This window comes from Mustela erminea, chromosome 6 (assembly GCF_009829155.1).
Source record: "Mustela erminea isolate mMusErm1 chromosome 6, mMusErm1.Pri, whole genome shotgun sequence".
NCBI classification, from domain to species: domain Eukaryota; kingdom Metazoa; phylum Chordata; class Mammalia; order Carnivora; family Mustelidae; genus Mustela; species Mustela erminea.
Genome location: NC_045619.1, coordinates 63,949,264 through 63,964,804, shown reverse-complemented (window position 1 = coordinate 63,964,804; position 15,541 = coordinate 63,949,264). Strand labels below are relative to the sequence as shown.

Here is a 15,541-nt window from a genome sequence, read left to right as displayed (position 1 = left end):
TCTCAAATAAATAAATAAATCTTTTTCTTTTAAGTTATATATAGAATTATCACATGACCCAGCAATTCCACTCCGAGGTATATACCCAGAGAAATGAAAACGTATGTCCACACAGAAACTTGTACACAAATGTTTATGGCAATATTATTCATAATAGCCAAAAAGTAAAAACAACCCAAATGCCCCTCGATGAATATATGCAGAAATTGTCATGTATATGTACAGTGGAATATGATTTAGCTATAAAAATTAAGCAAGTACCAATGCATGCTATAACTTGGATGAACCTGGAAAACATTATGCTAAGAAAGAAGCCAGACTCAAAGGTCACATAACTGAATGATTCCTTTATAGGATAGATCCAGAGTAGGCAAATCCATAGAAGACAGAAAGCAGAATAATGGTTACCAGGAGGTGAGGGGAGTGGACAGTGATCACTGCAGTGTATGGGTGTCTATGATGAAAAATGCTTTTTAATTGTCTTTTTAAGATTGTACTTATTTGAGAGAGAGAGAGAGAGAGTGAGCATGAGCAGGGGCAGTGGCAGGCAGAGGGAGAAAACAGCTTCCGGGTGAGCATGGAACCCTATATGGATGGAACTCGATCCCAGGACCCTGGAATCATGACCCTAACTGAAGGCAGACGCTTAACCAACTGAGCCACCAGACACCCCTATGACGAGAAAGTACTACAACTAGAGAGGGGTGGTAGTTACACAACATTGTGCATATGCTAAATGCCCCAGAATTGTGCATTTTATAATGGTTAATTCTGTTATCTGTGAATTTCACCTCAAAAAAAAAAAAAAAGAATACATTGACCAACACTAGATATTGACTTCTGCTGGTGAGAGGAATTATTTTTTGCTAACACGTAAGCAGTTCTGATCTCATTTACTTCTGCAGGCAATGAAACAGAGGGTTTGTCTGCAATTTACAGCCAAATCTGTGGCATGCCAACTGTCTGCTTCAAAGGGGGAAAATGATTTCTTTTTATAACCTCTCTTGGGGCAACAATTATGGCCTGTGGTAACAATTCAGTTGTAATTCTAGTACTCGAGTTACATAGGAGAACTGGCCGAATGGGCAGACTCTGCTTTAACAGCAACATTAAATAACAAAAATGAATAGTTTCTGAATAAAGAAAGGCTTCTTAGGTATTTGGCAAAATTTACCCTGTTCTTATCTCATTTTGTGATATACATGATTTACCTTCAGGAAGAAGGGTCTGAACACATCTTCTTGGGTAAGTTATTTCATGGCTGATTTTTCTGAACTCAGGGATCTTCAATTTTTTGCAGGTAGAGATTTTAGATACACCGTCACTGCCCTTCTGTCCCAAGCATTGCTCTTGCCTAGCCCAGACACCCCAAAAGAAACACTGCCTAGACCTTTGACGAGTGGAAGTTGGGATATTTGCAAGGATTTCCTGGTATATTAGTTAGCTTTGCTGCATCCCAAATCATCCCAAAGCTCAGAGGCTTAAAATAACACCCGGTTTATTCAGCTCATGACTCTGTGGGTCAGCAGTTTGGACTGGGCTCAGTGGGTTCTTCTACGGTCATGTTCGTGCATTTGTAGTCAGGGGCTGGATATGCAGTCAGCTGGCTGGTCCTAAATGGCCTCGCTTGCTTGCATGTCTGACAGGTGGCTGGCTTATCAACTATGACACCTTGGTCCTTCTCTGTGTGATCCCTCATCTTCCATCAGGCTAGCCAAGGTTCACATGGTAGCAGTGTTTAGAACTCACACAGTGTCCATTCCATCACATTTTAAAAATTTTATTTGTTAGAGAGAGAGAGAACATAAGCAGGGGGAGCTCAGCAGGGAGCCTGATGCAGGACTCGATCCCACGACCCTGGGATCATGACCTGCGCTGAAGGCAGATGCTTAACCTACTGAGCCACTCAGGCATCCCTCCATTCTTTTTGTCATCCCTCACATTCTTTTGGTCAAAAGAAATCAAAAGAACAGCCTGGACTCAAGGAGTGGAGAAATAGATACCACCTTTTGGTAGGAGATGTATTGTGACCATTTTTGCAATCTGTCGCACCTGAAGTCATTCTTCCTGCTCTAGTAACCCATTATTTCCCATGCTGGTTTCCCCTAGACCCCATCCTGGCCTGACAGTGTCCAGGCATGAGGCCCACTTGGTCACTGATCCTTTGTGATCCCACTCTTTCTTACCTCAGTCATACTCTGGGTCACTAGTTCCCTGTTACCTCCGATTCTTTGTATCTTCAGTCCCAGAACACCCTCAGTTTATCATCCTTGGAAAATTTCTTTCTCATTTTTTTAAAATATTTTATTTATTTATTTGACAGAGATCACAAGTAGGCAGAGAGGCAGGCAGAGAGAGGAGGAAACAGGCTCCCTGATGAGCAGAGCACCTGATGAGGGGCTCGATCCCAGGACCCTGGGATCATGACCTGAGCCAAAGGCAGAGGCTTTAGCCCACTGAGCCACCCAGACACCCCTCTTTCTCATTTTTGAGCATGGTTGTGGCCGCCTAGAGCTAGCAAAACTATAGGACTCATCACCTCAGTCAGGCCTTGTAAGGATGCAGGAGTCCTCCTGGATAATCACGCTAGCACAACAGCCCCAGTTGAGCCTCTCAGGGGTTAGAAGCAGAGGCTCTTGGATCCACAGCGCTTGGGTTTGAATACCAGGCCCAGCAAGCGTTTGGCAGTTACTTAAACTCTTAGAAACGCTTTCTTTGTCTATTAAATAGAAATTATTACAGTGCTCACGTAACAGGGACTTTTGTGAGGTTTGAATGAAGTAACTTACATAAAATATTTATCCATTATTGTTATATTATTTTGAAGCTGTGCAGTGGATGGGGGAAATGCCTTCTTTAGTTAATATTATATTGTATGCATATATGCTGAAGTTATTTCAGAATCTTTGTATTTATCAGTTTCAGTGGGTATTTATAATTTCATTGATTAAAGGCTCCATAATTTCCCTAAAAACTCTACTGTTATCAAGTACTTAGGCCATTTCCAGCTTTTCTCTATTACAAAGGATAAAACAATAAACTTCATTGTGGAAAAATATTTTTTGTAATAAATTATTTCTTTACATGAGTTCTAAAGTAAAAACATTATATTAAAGAATATGCATATTTTTCTTTCTTTTTTTAAAAAAAGATTTATTTGAGAGAGAGACAGAGGGCACAAACAGGGGGAGGGGCAGAGGAAGAGAATCTCAAGCAGACTCCTGAGCCAGTCATTGGGCTTGATCTCAAGACCCTGAGACCATGAACTGAGCCAAAATCAAAAGTTGGATGCTGAACTGACTGAGCCACCCAGGCGCCACAAAGAGTATGAATATTTTAAGGAGCTTGGCTTATGTTGTCAAGTTGCTTTCCCACAGGATCATGTTAATTAATGTTTTCTTGACAGTATCAGGAAATATTAACCTTATCTTTCTTTTTTTTTTCTTTAAAGATTTTATTTATTTGACAGAGAGAGACACAACAAGAAAGGGAACACAAGCAGGGGGTGTGAGAAAGGGAGAAGCAGGCTTCCTGCTGAGCAGGGAGCCTGACTCGGGCTTAATCCCAGGACCTTGGGATCATGACCCAAGCCGAAGGCAGACACTTAACAACTGAGCACCGAGGCACCCCTAACCTTATTTCTAAGAATTTTAATCACTTTTTTCCCTTCAAGACCTGTGGAATACTGAATATGCACTTTAAGGGATTTCTGTTTCCCTTTTTTTTTTTTTTAAGTAAACTCTATTCCCAACGTGGGGCTTGAACTTGGGAGTCACCAGCTCTACCCACTGATCCAGCCAGGAACCCCATGAAAAATTAACTTTAATACAACCCCACTAACATTGAGTATTAACAGTAAAAAATAAAATTTACCTATTTATTATACCCACTTAAAACATCGTTCTGACCAACTTGTTTTCTAGTTTCCCAGCCCTCTGAAATTGAATGCAAAAAATTAGAGAGGGAAGAATAATGAAAAAGATACTGGGCATGACTACTGGGCATTTACCTCAGAGATACAGATGTAGTGAACAGAAGGCCATCTGCACCCCAATGTTCATAGCAGCAATGGCCATAATCACCAAGAGCCAAGATGCCCTTCAACAGACGAATGGATAAAGAAGACATGGTCCAGGGTGCCTGGGTGGCTCAGTGGGTTAAGCCGCTGCCTTCGGCTCAGGTCATGATCTCAGAGTCCTGGGATCGAGTCCCGCATTGGGCTCTCTGCTCAACGGGGAGCCTGCTTCCTCCTCTCCCTCTGCCTGCCTCTCTGCCTGCTTGTGATCTCTCTCTGTCAAATAAATAAATAAAATATTAAAAAAAAAAAAAAAGAAGACATGGTCCATATATTCAATGGAATATTATGCCTCCATCAGAAAGGATGAATACCCAACATTTGTACCAGCATGGCTGGGACTGGAGGAGATTTTGCTGAGTGAGATAAGTCAAGCAGAGAGAGTCAATTATCATATGGTTTCACTTACTTGTGGAGTGACATTAGGAGAAGGAAAGGAAAGTGAATTGGGGGAAATCAGAGGGGGAGACGAACCATGAGAGACTGTGGACTCTGAGAAACAAACTGAGGGTTTTGGAGGGGAGGGGCTGGGTAGCTGGGTGAGCCTGGTGGTGGGTATTATGGAGGACATGTATTGCATGGAGCACTGGGTGTAGTACATAAACAGTGACTCTTGGAACACTGAAAAAATTAAATTAAATTAAATTAAAATACTCGGCATGTTTGCTGATAGCTTGAGGGTGAGAGGAAAGACAAAAACAAAAACAAAAAATATAAGAAAAAAAATCCTAGACATCTAGAATTATTATTCTTTTTAAGAGAGGTGTGTTTATTTTTTTTACTTACTATTTTTTTTTAAGATTTTATTTATTTATTCAACAGAGAGAGATCACAAGTAGGTAGAGAGGCAGGCAGAGAGAGAGGAGGAAGCAGGCTCTCTCAGAGAGCCCAACGTGGGGCTCGATCCCAGGACCCTGGGATCATGACCTGAGCCGAAGGCAGAGGCTTTAACCCACTGAGCCACCCAGGCGCCCCGACATCTAGAATTATTTAACAAACATGTCTTCAGTCTTCAACAGTCCATGATAATTATTGTTTGTTGTAGGATAGGACAGTTAATTTTTATTATAATTACATGAGATAATCAGGAAAAATCCAGAATGTGCTAAATAAAAGTTGTTTTAGAATGGTTTCCATTAAAATGTAAAAAGAAAACTTATGCTGAAGGGTCTTGGCTTTATTTTATTTTTAGGCCTTGAGTTTTTGTAGAGTTATGGCTTTGCTAAAGGTAAAGTGAGAAAACCGGGAGGGTGTGAGGTTCCGGAATAAAAACAAAGGATAAAAGTCCAGGGACCAGGACAGACTTTTCTAAAACCCAGAATTTCTGCCGGTTCCCCAGAGTGGTTATTATTTCTATCCCCTTCCTGTTTTACTTGAAGACAAAAGGGACTCTCTCCCTGAGCAGCAAAGAAGTAGAAAGCTGAGGGGTATATTTCCCCTCCCCCATGTCCTCAGTTGTGCTAAGCATGAAGAGTGGGCGGCTACCTACCCAGGGAGAAAAAGGAAGTCCCGTTCCTTTAGCTCTGCTGCAAAGAGAGAACCTAAGGCATCTGTCTCAGTCCAAGGAAAAGGCCATGATTCTCTCACTTTACCAGGCAGTAAATTGCCTGGAGAGCTTGTTAAAATCACAGACTGTTCTCTCCAGGGTCTATGATTTAGTAAGATGGGACTCGAGAATGTCTTTCTCACAAGTTCCCTTGTGGTGCTGATGACGAGGGTTCAGGGACCAGACCTGGACGACTACTGCAGACCTGGATCGGGTCTTGACTGAGCATCAGAATCATCTGGGAAGTTTAGGGAAGAAAAAAAAAAGGGATTCCCAGGAGCCTTAGGCCAGAACCTACCAATTAGAATCTCCAGAATTGGGATTGCAGGCATGTGTGGGTTTATTTCATAAAGCTCTCCATTAAATTCTGGTGATCAGTCAGTGTGGTGTTTCATAGCCCCTGAGTACCCAGAAGTATGTTAAGCACTTAGTCAGTGTTTAATAAAGCCTTCCTGATGGATTGATTTAGACCCAAAAACACTTTCAGCACTTAAATAGGAATTCTTTAGTATGCTAATTTTATTTGATTCGTGATGATGATATTCTTTGGAGAATATATCTATTGGCCTATTAGCCACATAAAAATTAACTCTTTTGTAAAGGAAGTCTATTCGAATAGACAAATTTATCTCTTCTAATAGGCAAATAAAAAAGCTCTGGCACAGCCTTGTAAATCATCAGAATATTTCCATGGCAACAGCATGACTTTTTAAAATGCCCAAATGAAGCTACTGTGAGATTCTCTCAGACTTATCCTTTAAAAATAGTTGTCTTTTGGGGTGCCTGGGTAACTCAATCAGTTAAGCATCCAACCCTTGATTTCAGCTCCAGTTGTGATCTCAGGGTCCTGGGACCCAGCCTGGGTGTCAGCCAGGAGTTGGCTTGAGATTCTCCCTCTCCCCTGCTGCTGTCCCCTCCCCGCATCTCGCACAGGAGCCCACTCTCTCTCAAATAAAGAAATAAACAAATAAATCTTTAAAAAGAAAAGAAAAATAATAAAATTGTCTTTTATCAGGATAGCCTAACAGTATAACCAAATTGGTAGCTCATACACAAATCAAAATTCAGTAAGTTAGATGTTCCCATGCAACATTCCTTTCTTTTCCTGATATTCTCCAGAGATTGGTTTTTACAACTTATTTTTCTTGGTAATAGTCTAAATATTTAGCAGAACTTGAAAATGAAACAAGTATCATTCCCATTTTTAAAGTCCTTTATTGAATAAGAAGTAGGTTGTCACCTCAATGGTCTTCTCCAACCACAAATCAAAGATTGGATAATGTTGGCGCAAGTGTAATTTCCTAATTTCTTCATTTCTGTGATGACCTATCTTGGTTCTGGGTCAGACTTCTTGCTAATGAACATTTAAATTCTGTCCAGCCTATTTAGCTGAAGTAGATCATTAAGTGTTGGTTTCTTGCACATTGGCACAAATGTAGGAAAAGTGGTTTGGGAGCCTAACTCTGAATTGTGGTTAATTCGGAGGAAGTGGTTACTGTGTAATTTGTAGATTGAGCATTTAACTCATTTCTGAAATGAGGTAATAATGAGCTCTTATTGGCCCAAATGGAAAAACACATCCTATATTCATTAATAATATGCAAAACAGAATTTTATCATTCTACATGTGATGACAAAGAACACAGAAGCAATGTGAAAATTAACTTAATTGGAAATATTGTAAAATTATTTTCAACATCATATGTTAAATTAAGGAGTTGCTCTGATTGCTAAGTAGATAATAGAGAAAACCAAAGAAGTAAGCCTGGTTAGCATTCGTACAAATGCTTTGCAAATTACTTATTTTCTAGTACCATCACAATACTTAATGGTACCGTTACTTCCTTAATAGGAAGACAGTTCATGGTGAAATAGGTGACAGTTAAGTGGATGATTTCAGGGAAGACTACAAGTTGTTTAAAAACTTCTCTAAATGACACATCTTCTGTATCCAGAGAGCTAAAAAAATACGTTCCCCAGGATCTAGACCTTTTCTCCGGCACAGAGGTGGCAGCCAGTAAGTATTTGTGGAAGGAAGAAAAGTAGGCAGGAAGGGAGAGGAGAGAGTGGGGAAGGAAGAAATCAATACCAGGGGAACAGCTTTAAATCTATTTTCTCTTGGGTACCTGGGTGGCTCAGTTGGTTGAACGACTGCCTTGGGCTCAGGTTATGATCCCGGACTTCCAGGATCGAGTCCCGCATCGGGCTCCCAGCTCCTTGGGGAGTCTGCTTCTCCCTCTGACCTTCTCCTCTCTCATGCTCTCTCTCACTCATTCTCTCTCAAATAAATAAAATCTTTTTAAAAAAAAAATTTTTCTCTTATCTCCTTGGCACTGGAGAAGTCTGGGGGCTAGAGAGTAACAATCTGGACTCAGCTGTGACTCTTGTCCTAGGATGAATTAATTCCACCTTCAAATTTCTTTTCCCAGCCCAATCCTCTCCCAAGATATCCAGTTCGTTTTACTTGATACCTCCAGGTCAGGCCCTATGGCAGTGGGCAGTGTAGACTCAAAAGATCTAAGATCTGCAATCTACGGAAAGGGTAGCTGAACTCAGAACCATCCCTGAGCCCTGGGCTATCCCCCAAATCTAGGGATCTACCAGAAGCTGGGGGGGGGGCTGAGAAGCAGGGACCAGAGAAACCAGAGGGGTGACAGTCACCCAGGGAACTCTGCAGAACCACCTGAACTTGAATAAACCCTGGGTCTGGGGCCAGTAGAGAACCCTAGACAGGACTGAGATTAGGCCTCGCACCTGGACTGAATGAAGGCTTAGAGTCAGAAATTTTCCTGTTAGAGTAAAATCTTTAAGTTATCCTTCTTGTGTATTGGAGTTTAGGGAGTGAGATTTCTACTCACTACCAATAAAGTGATTACATGCAATTTCATATTTACGTAATTAACTAGATTATTTATATGTGTTTATATAAATGTTACAAAATAATTAGTGTTCTGAAGTCAAAGAAAGGTCTAGGAAAGAGGAGGCATGCTTACTTGAGATGCCTTCCGTAAAAGAAAGCAACTCAAAAGCATGATTTCTAGCGATCCCAAAGGGATGAGGAATTTGGGGCCGAAGGATGAGAACAGACATGAAAGCTAATTAAGTTTGACAGCCTAATTAAAAGCTTGAAAAAGAGAGGTATGTTGACAATGGTCCCCCCCAAAATTTCGGAGACACTGGGTCTTTTAGAGGAAAGAAATAATTTACTCACTGTTGGAAAAGGTTAAGAAAAAGTTAAGGATGTTGGTAGACTACAGATTTTCTCAGTTGGAGTTCCTCATCTGAACCCATAGCACCATTGGAGTGACTGTTCCCTGATTCTCACAAGAGCAGTAAATTCTAGAATCTGGGATGGGTGGCCCTGTTCAGAGGCATCGGGAAGAAGTTAGAAGAATGTCATGCAACAGATGCCATGGGGCCCTGGGGCTTCATTGTTGAGAAAGGCTCAAAAACAGTCACACTAACAGAAAACAAAAGTTAGAACTGAACACTTAAAAATGGAGAGCTCACCTAGTGGAGTTTCAAGCCTCGTGGAGCCAAAGTGGTCTGATCTGGAGACGGGGTGGGAAAGCCATTCCTGACTCTGACATCCCGTTAGTCTGTGTTTACCGCCCATGTGCTCCCTGGGGCTTATCATGGTAACTACATGCACCTTGTTAATGAAGGCTGAGCTGGGGCACCTGGTCTCTGTTATTTCAGGACCCTGCCAGCCCATTGCCATCAGTGAGCCCAGTTCCAGAACAGCATCTCCCACCATCAGCCCTGGCCTTCAGAGCTCTGGAGAGTAGCTCCAAGAGCTTTTCGGTGGGTAAGATTGCTGGTATGTAAGGGTACAAATGCAGAAGAAGTAGTCACTGGGCCAGAGGGTCATGAATATAGATAATGGTACCCCGTACTATAATTATGTAATGTGATAAATATTGCCACAACAGCAACCATATTACAACACAAAAATGCATTGGCATAACACGCTGTCTGCCTTAAACGTGCACGTGTTATATGTCGAATTTGTTCAATAAAAAAACAAAAATTCTGGAGTGCCTGGGTGTCTTAATTGTTAAGCCACTGCCTTTGGCTCAGGTCATGATCCCAGGCTCCAGGTTCAGTGGGGAGCCTGCTTCTCCCCCTGCTTGTGTTCCCTCTCTCACTGTCTCTCTGTCAAATAAATAAATAAAATATATTTTTTTTAATTTTTAAATAAGTAAGTAAATAAATATTTTTCTTTTAAAAAAGAGTTTCTCAGTGAACCTGAGATAAACTTGCCAGGCCAGGCTTTATCCTGGGGCAAACGGAGCATCCTCTGGGCCCGCCCCCCAGAACACAGTTACTCGTGGGTTTTCTAGTCTACATAGTGTATTCAATCTCGCATCCCCACTTCTCTGACACTTCCGATTCCATGCACCGCCATTTGTCGCGGCCCTTCTTGCACCTCTGTCTCACTTAATGGGGCTGGCACTTTTTTCCGGTTTCGAAGAGGCAAACTGACAGTATATTAGCGCCATCTCCTGGGCTCCTTGTTGAGGCGTAAATGCTGTGCCAAGGAGGGAAGGCTCTCCTGTAAACAAACGCTGCGTCTTCGGATGTTATATTCTGTGCACCCTCGGGAGCAGATCCCCCGTGAACCCTCCCACCTTCTGATGCCTCGTGCTGACCAGGTCCTGCTTCAGGGCGCAGTCCCGCTCTCCCTTATCAGGCCCAGCACTTCTCAACCAAGTTGTGTTGTGATTGGATCCTAGTTAGGGGCCTAATGGCCGAGAGTAAGGAGACAGAGAAGCCTCCTGAGAAAGGCATGGTGTTCTTGCAAAGCAAGACCTTCTGCATCATCTACAAATAAACAAAAGGCACTAGTCTTTGAGAGGGAAGACAGAGGGAGGAGCAGAGGGAGAGATAATCTTAAGCAGGCTCTGTGCTCAGCACAGAGCCCACATGGGGCTCGAACTCTTGAGCCTGAGATCAGGACCCAAGTAGAAATTAAGAGTCTGACACTTGCAGGACTGAACCACCCAGAGGTCCTGGCACTAGTCATTGAAGTAGGAGTGTGGGGCGCCGGAGTGGCTCAGTTGTCAAAGAGCCAAAGCAGCACTCTGGCTTCACTTTTCCCATTGTACTGCTGAGTAATCATCCCAGCCTTTCCTTGTCCCTCTCCAGCGCATTCCTGGCTCCAAGCAACCATCTAATTCCACAATTCTTACTTAATCTTCCCCCCCGAAACCCTCCAACCCCTAGGACATTGCACCTACCAATGCATTCGTGGCCTTCCATCAAAAAAGCCTATCCCAGTTCTCACCTGTACAGATTTTCACAATCGCACTGGAACTGTATGCCTGGCTTCCCGCTACAACCAGCAAGGGCATCTTTATTCCATTCAGCCAGGTCCAGAAACAGGATCCCGTTTCAGAGACAGTTCCTTAGGACCCCATCCAGGATCAGCTGTCACAGGATGGATTTACTGGGAAACAAACTCTGAGACATTGAGGTTTCTATGCAGAGGTTATCGGAGTGTCCTTGCAGAAATAGAACCTGTGGGTGGTGAAGAAAGAAAGACCCAGCAGACAAAAAGGCTGAACTGTAGTGTAGCTAAGGGGAGGTCTCAGCAGATCCCATGGGGATCCTGAAGCTGGGGTAGCTCTAACAGGATATCCCACATCAAGGCAGGGTGGACAAGTCTTTGTGCACACATGAACCAGTCATCAGATCTGCATGGTCCCAGGGGTGGGGGTTGGGGGCTCAGAGTAGGTATCACATAACCTTGGAAAAAAGACACTTTGGCTGAGGACAGTTGCAGAAAGCAGTCCAGCTAAGAGGCATCTGCCCATGACTGCTCCCCTGCCCCCCCAACCCCGGAACTGGAGGAATGAGGGAATGACCACACCCCCTCAGTCCTGAAGGGGAATCTGGCTGGCAAACCACAGCATCCACAATGCTGGGCAACACTGGGGATGTCACTCATCCCCTGACCTGCAAAATAACAGAATAACACCGACCTCACAGGATATCCAAAGAAGCAAATGAAAACACAAGTGCAAGCAATTTGTAAGCTGTTAACAAGGTTATTCTTTTCAGCCTGAATTCTGTAGCAGTCTCAATACCATCCTGCTGTTAAGCCCCACACTCAATTCCCATCTCTAGAATAGTTGACATTTTACATCGCTGCCAAGATTTCTCTTTCAAGTCAATTTTATTACTTCTCTAAAAAGTTGCTGTTATGGTGTTGACACATAGCTAATTTATTATGCGTGTCTTCAGATTGTTTTTCACTGTAAATTATTTCCACAATAGGCCTTACAGTAATTAAAAAATTAATTATTCTATTATCTGGAACTCTACAAAGAATACAATTCAAGAATTTGTAGTTCTTAAAAATTGAAAAACTCTTCAAAAACCAGTTCAACGGTTCAGAAATGAACCATTCAATTTTAAATAATTCTCACTAGAGGGGGCTATTTACAAATAAATCCTCGTACATGTAGCCTCAGTTTGAGCTTAAACATATTTCAGACATGTGTAAACTAATTTCAGACATATGTACACTAAATCTGGTCCATATGAGCATATTTTTAAAACTCAAAGATAATTTCAATTGAAGATAGAAGATTAGACCTTACACAAAATCCTAACGTAGTACTTAACAAATCTTCTTACCTCTTTCCAAACATTTTATTTATTTATTTATTTTTACATTTATTTAAGTAATCTCTATACCCAATGTGGGGCTAGAACTCACAACCGCAAGATCAGGAATCACAAACTCTTCTCACTGAGCCAGTCAGGCACTCTAAAACATTTTAGAACAATTGAAATGTATGTGCAGTAATTCCAAAGCATTCGTAGATACAATGTCACATTTGTATTTAAGGAGAGAATATCAGCTCTATGATCTGGAAATTTCCTTCCAACTTCAATCTTCTTTGACCTCGAGGCATGATTTATAGAGGCAATATTTAGAAATACATTAGAGTTACTTTTAAATGTTTTTGTAATGAATGGAGCTACAACACAATGAACTATAAGAAATTTATCATGTGTTGATTTGATTTCATTTATTAAAGCAAGGCAATAACTTTAGAATAGAAAACACTTTACCTACACCATGTTTAAACATGATTTATCCCATTGATTCAGTTCCCTCTAAAGTGTCATTAACTATAGAAAGCCCTTGCTTAAAAAAGAAACTGGGAATGAGGGATTGGGGGGGAGAGAAATATCCAAAATTTGCCATCTGGAATTCTCAATTATTGCTGTTTTTCTGAACTATCCCAAACAGAGTTACAAGTGTTGAATTTCTGCTCCTTTTCCTCCTCCTCCTTTTTAAAAACTTCATTGACGTCTTGGGACGCTTGGGTGACTCAGTTAAGTGTCTGTCTTCAGTTCAGGTCATGATCTCAGGGTCCCAGGATCGAGCTCCACGTCAGGCTTCCTGTTCAGTGGGGAGTCTGCTTCTCCCTCTGCCTCTTCCTGCCACTAACCCTGCTTGCGCTCTCTCTGTCAAATAAATAAATAATATATTTTTTAAAAACTTCATTGACTTCTAAAATCTGAACATTTTCTACTCTTTCTCATTTTAGTTTCTTGTCTTGTAAAGACTAGGACAAAATAATCCAGAAGGAAGCAGGAAATAGAGTCCATTGTAATGTGTTGCAAAGACAACGACTTTGGCTCTAAAGTGAGATCAACCAGAATCTGAATTCAGTTGCACTGCTTGTTAGCTGTATGCGCTGGATAAATGCCACAACCTCTGGTAGCTTCCCGGTTCTCCTGTGTCAAAGGGAGACAGCATAAGATTCTCGCAAACCTTCAGTACATGTGAGCGTGCTAAGCAGTCCACATAGTGCCTCACAAGGGAAAAAGGCTTTTGGTACGTGTTGGCCATTGTAATAGAAAGACAATTACAGGGGCGTGGGAAGACAGGATCCCAGGATGTGTTCTTCGACCAAACTCCTGAAAATCAAGCCAGGGACTAGGGATCAGGAAGAGACCTCAGAGATCAGCCATCCCAATACTCTTTTTTCCTTTTTAAATGATGCAAACCAGGACCAGAGAGGCAATGTGGTTTTCAAAAGTACTCACAACAGGGGACACAGCATGCCCACGGCACAGAGGGACGGCAGAGGAAACTGAGAGGTCCTCTCGGTGACTCAGACCCTAGACTCCTAAGGTTTTATTACTAAAGGGTTCAGCTTCCAGAAAGCTGGATCTGGTTTTGAGATGGTTAAAAAAGGTGCGCCTGGGTGGCTCAGTGAGTTAAAGCCTCTGCCTTCAGCTTAGGTCATGATCCCAGGACCCTGAGATCGAGCCCTGCATCAGGCTCTCTGCTCAGCAGGGAGCCTGCTTCCTCCTCTCTCTCTGCCTGCCTCTCTGCCTACTTGTGATCTCTGTCTGTCAAATAAATAAAATCTTTTAAAAAAATAAAAATAAAAATAAAAATAAATAAAAAGAGATGGTTTAAAAAAAGGGCTTCAGGTCCATGTTACATGTTTGCTTTGTAGAAAGTCTCTGGAGTCAATCGACCATAGGCTCCAACTCTATGAAAAGTGGAAAGTACTTGCTAGGGTATATGTAAACTCTGAAAATGTCCAGACAGGGCAAAGTGAAACCGGTCACCCTTGCCAACCACTGCCCAGCCTTGAGGAAACCTGAAATAGAATACTACGCCATGTTGGCCCAGACTGGTGTCCACCAGTATAGTGGCAGTAACACTGAACTGGGCACAGCAGGTGGGAAACACTACAGAGTATGCACATGGGCAATCATTGATCCAAGAGATTCTGATATCATTAGAAGCATGCCAGAACAGACTGGTGAAAAGTTAATCACACAGAATTCTTCTTCAGTAAAACTGACAAGGGCTTGTTCAAAAAAACAAAAAAACTTCTCACCATAATCTGTCCAAGAGACAGCCAGTGGTAGATCTGAGGCTTCCTGGCTCCTTGTTCCATTGCTTTGTCAGGGGCTTTGAGTCCATGACCCAGACCTCGATGAAGAGGGCACCAGGCTAGGGCTCAGGAATACACAGATCGTCAGAGGAGGGTGGGACTTTCCCTGGAAACTGCAAAGACTTGAGAAGCTCTCACGAGGCTAGCCCATCACTCTTTTTCCATGGTGATTTCTTTGGCGCTCATCTTTCTTTGGATTTGTATCAAGGACTCACTGGGATCGGGATGGGGCTCAGAGGACAGGATACAAGGACGAAGTACTTAAGCGCGGAGATGTTTTGTTCTGTTTGCTCGGTTTTCCCTTAATAGGGCTGTAATCTTTCCCAGTCATCCAGAAAAAGCAGCAGAGCACCCATGAATGCTTTAGGCTATGCCTCAATCTCAAGGGGCCCCAAGCTCCTGTGATCCCCCGAGACTCTCCCAGGTTGCTACAGTGACTAGTTGTTGTCATCAGGAGGAAAAGCCCTGGGCAGCAAGAAGGGGTGTTCACGCCCCAGGATGGCCAAGGGGAAGGCCTGAGGGTTCAGCGACTGCGTCAGAGCGGCTTCTCTCCAGGTGGTGATAATCACGTGGCTCCTCCTTCCCACGGGCTGGGCATTCCATCACCTTCACCTGCATCTTTCTATCATCTGTGTGCTCTGGGCAAATGAAACTGCTGTTTTAGTCACATTTCTGCCTTGGAATCCTGGAACCAAGATATAAGCTATGGCACAAATTAGCTGATGTCAAAAATACCCTTTTTCCCGAGTCTTTTGCTTTACACTCTGGTTCAACATTAAACATTATAAAATGCATATCCTCAAAATCAGTTGTTTTAATCTGCGACATATGGAAATAGCATCAAATAAGGGAACGAAATGACTCAAATGCAATGACATCTACTGGTTTTCCCAACATTCTTCTCTGGCATAATTTTGAGAAACTATTTTTAGAGAAGAATGGAACGAAAAGAGTTGTTCCACTTTTTAAGAATGTAAAGAGAGAGAA

At 42.4% G+C, this 15,541-nt stretch overlaps 1 pseudogene; it reads left to right on the top strand.

The window, feature by feature from the left end:
• The window catches only part of LOC116593502, a 34,192-nt pseudogene extending 19,690 nt beyond the window's left edge, over positions 1–14,502 (top strand).
• Positions 14,503–15,541: the final 1,039 nt, after the last annotated feature.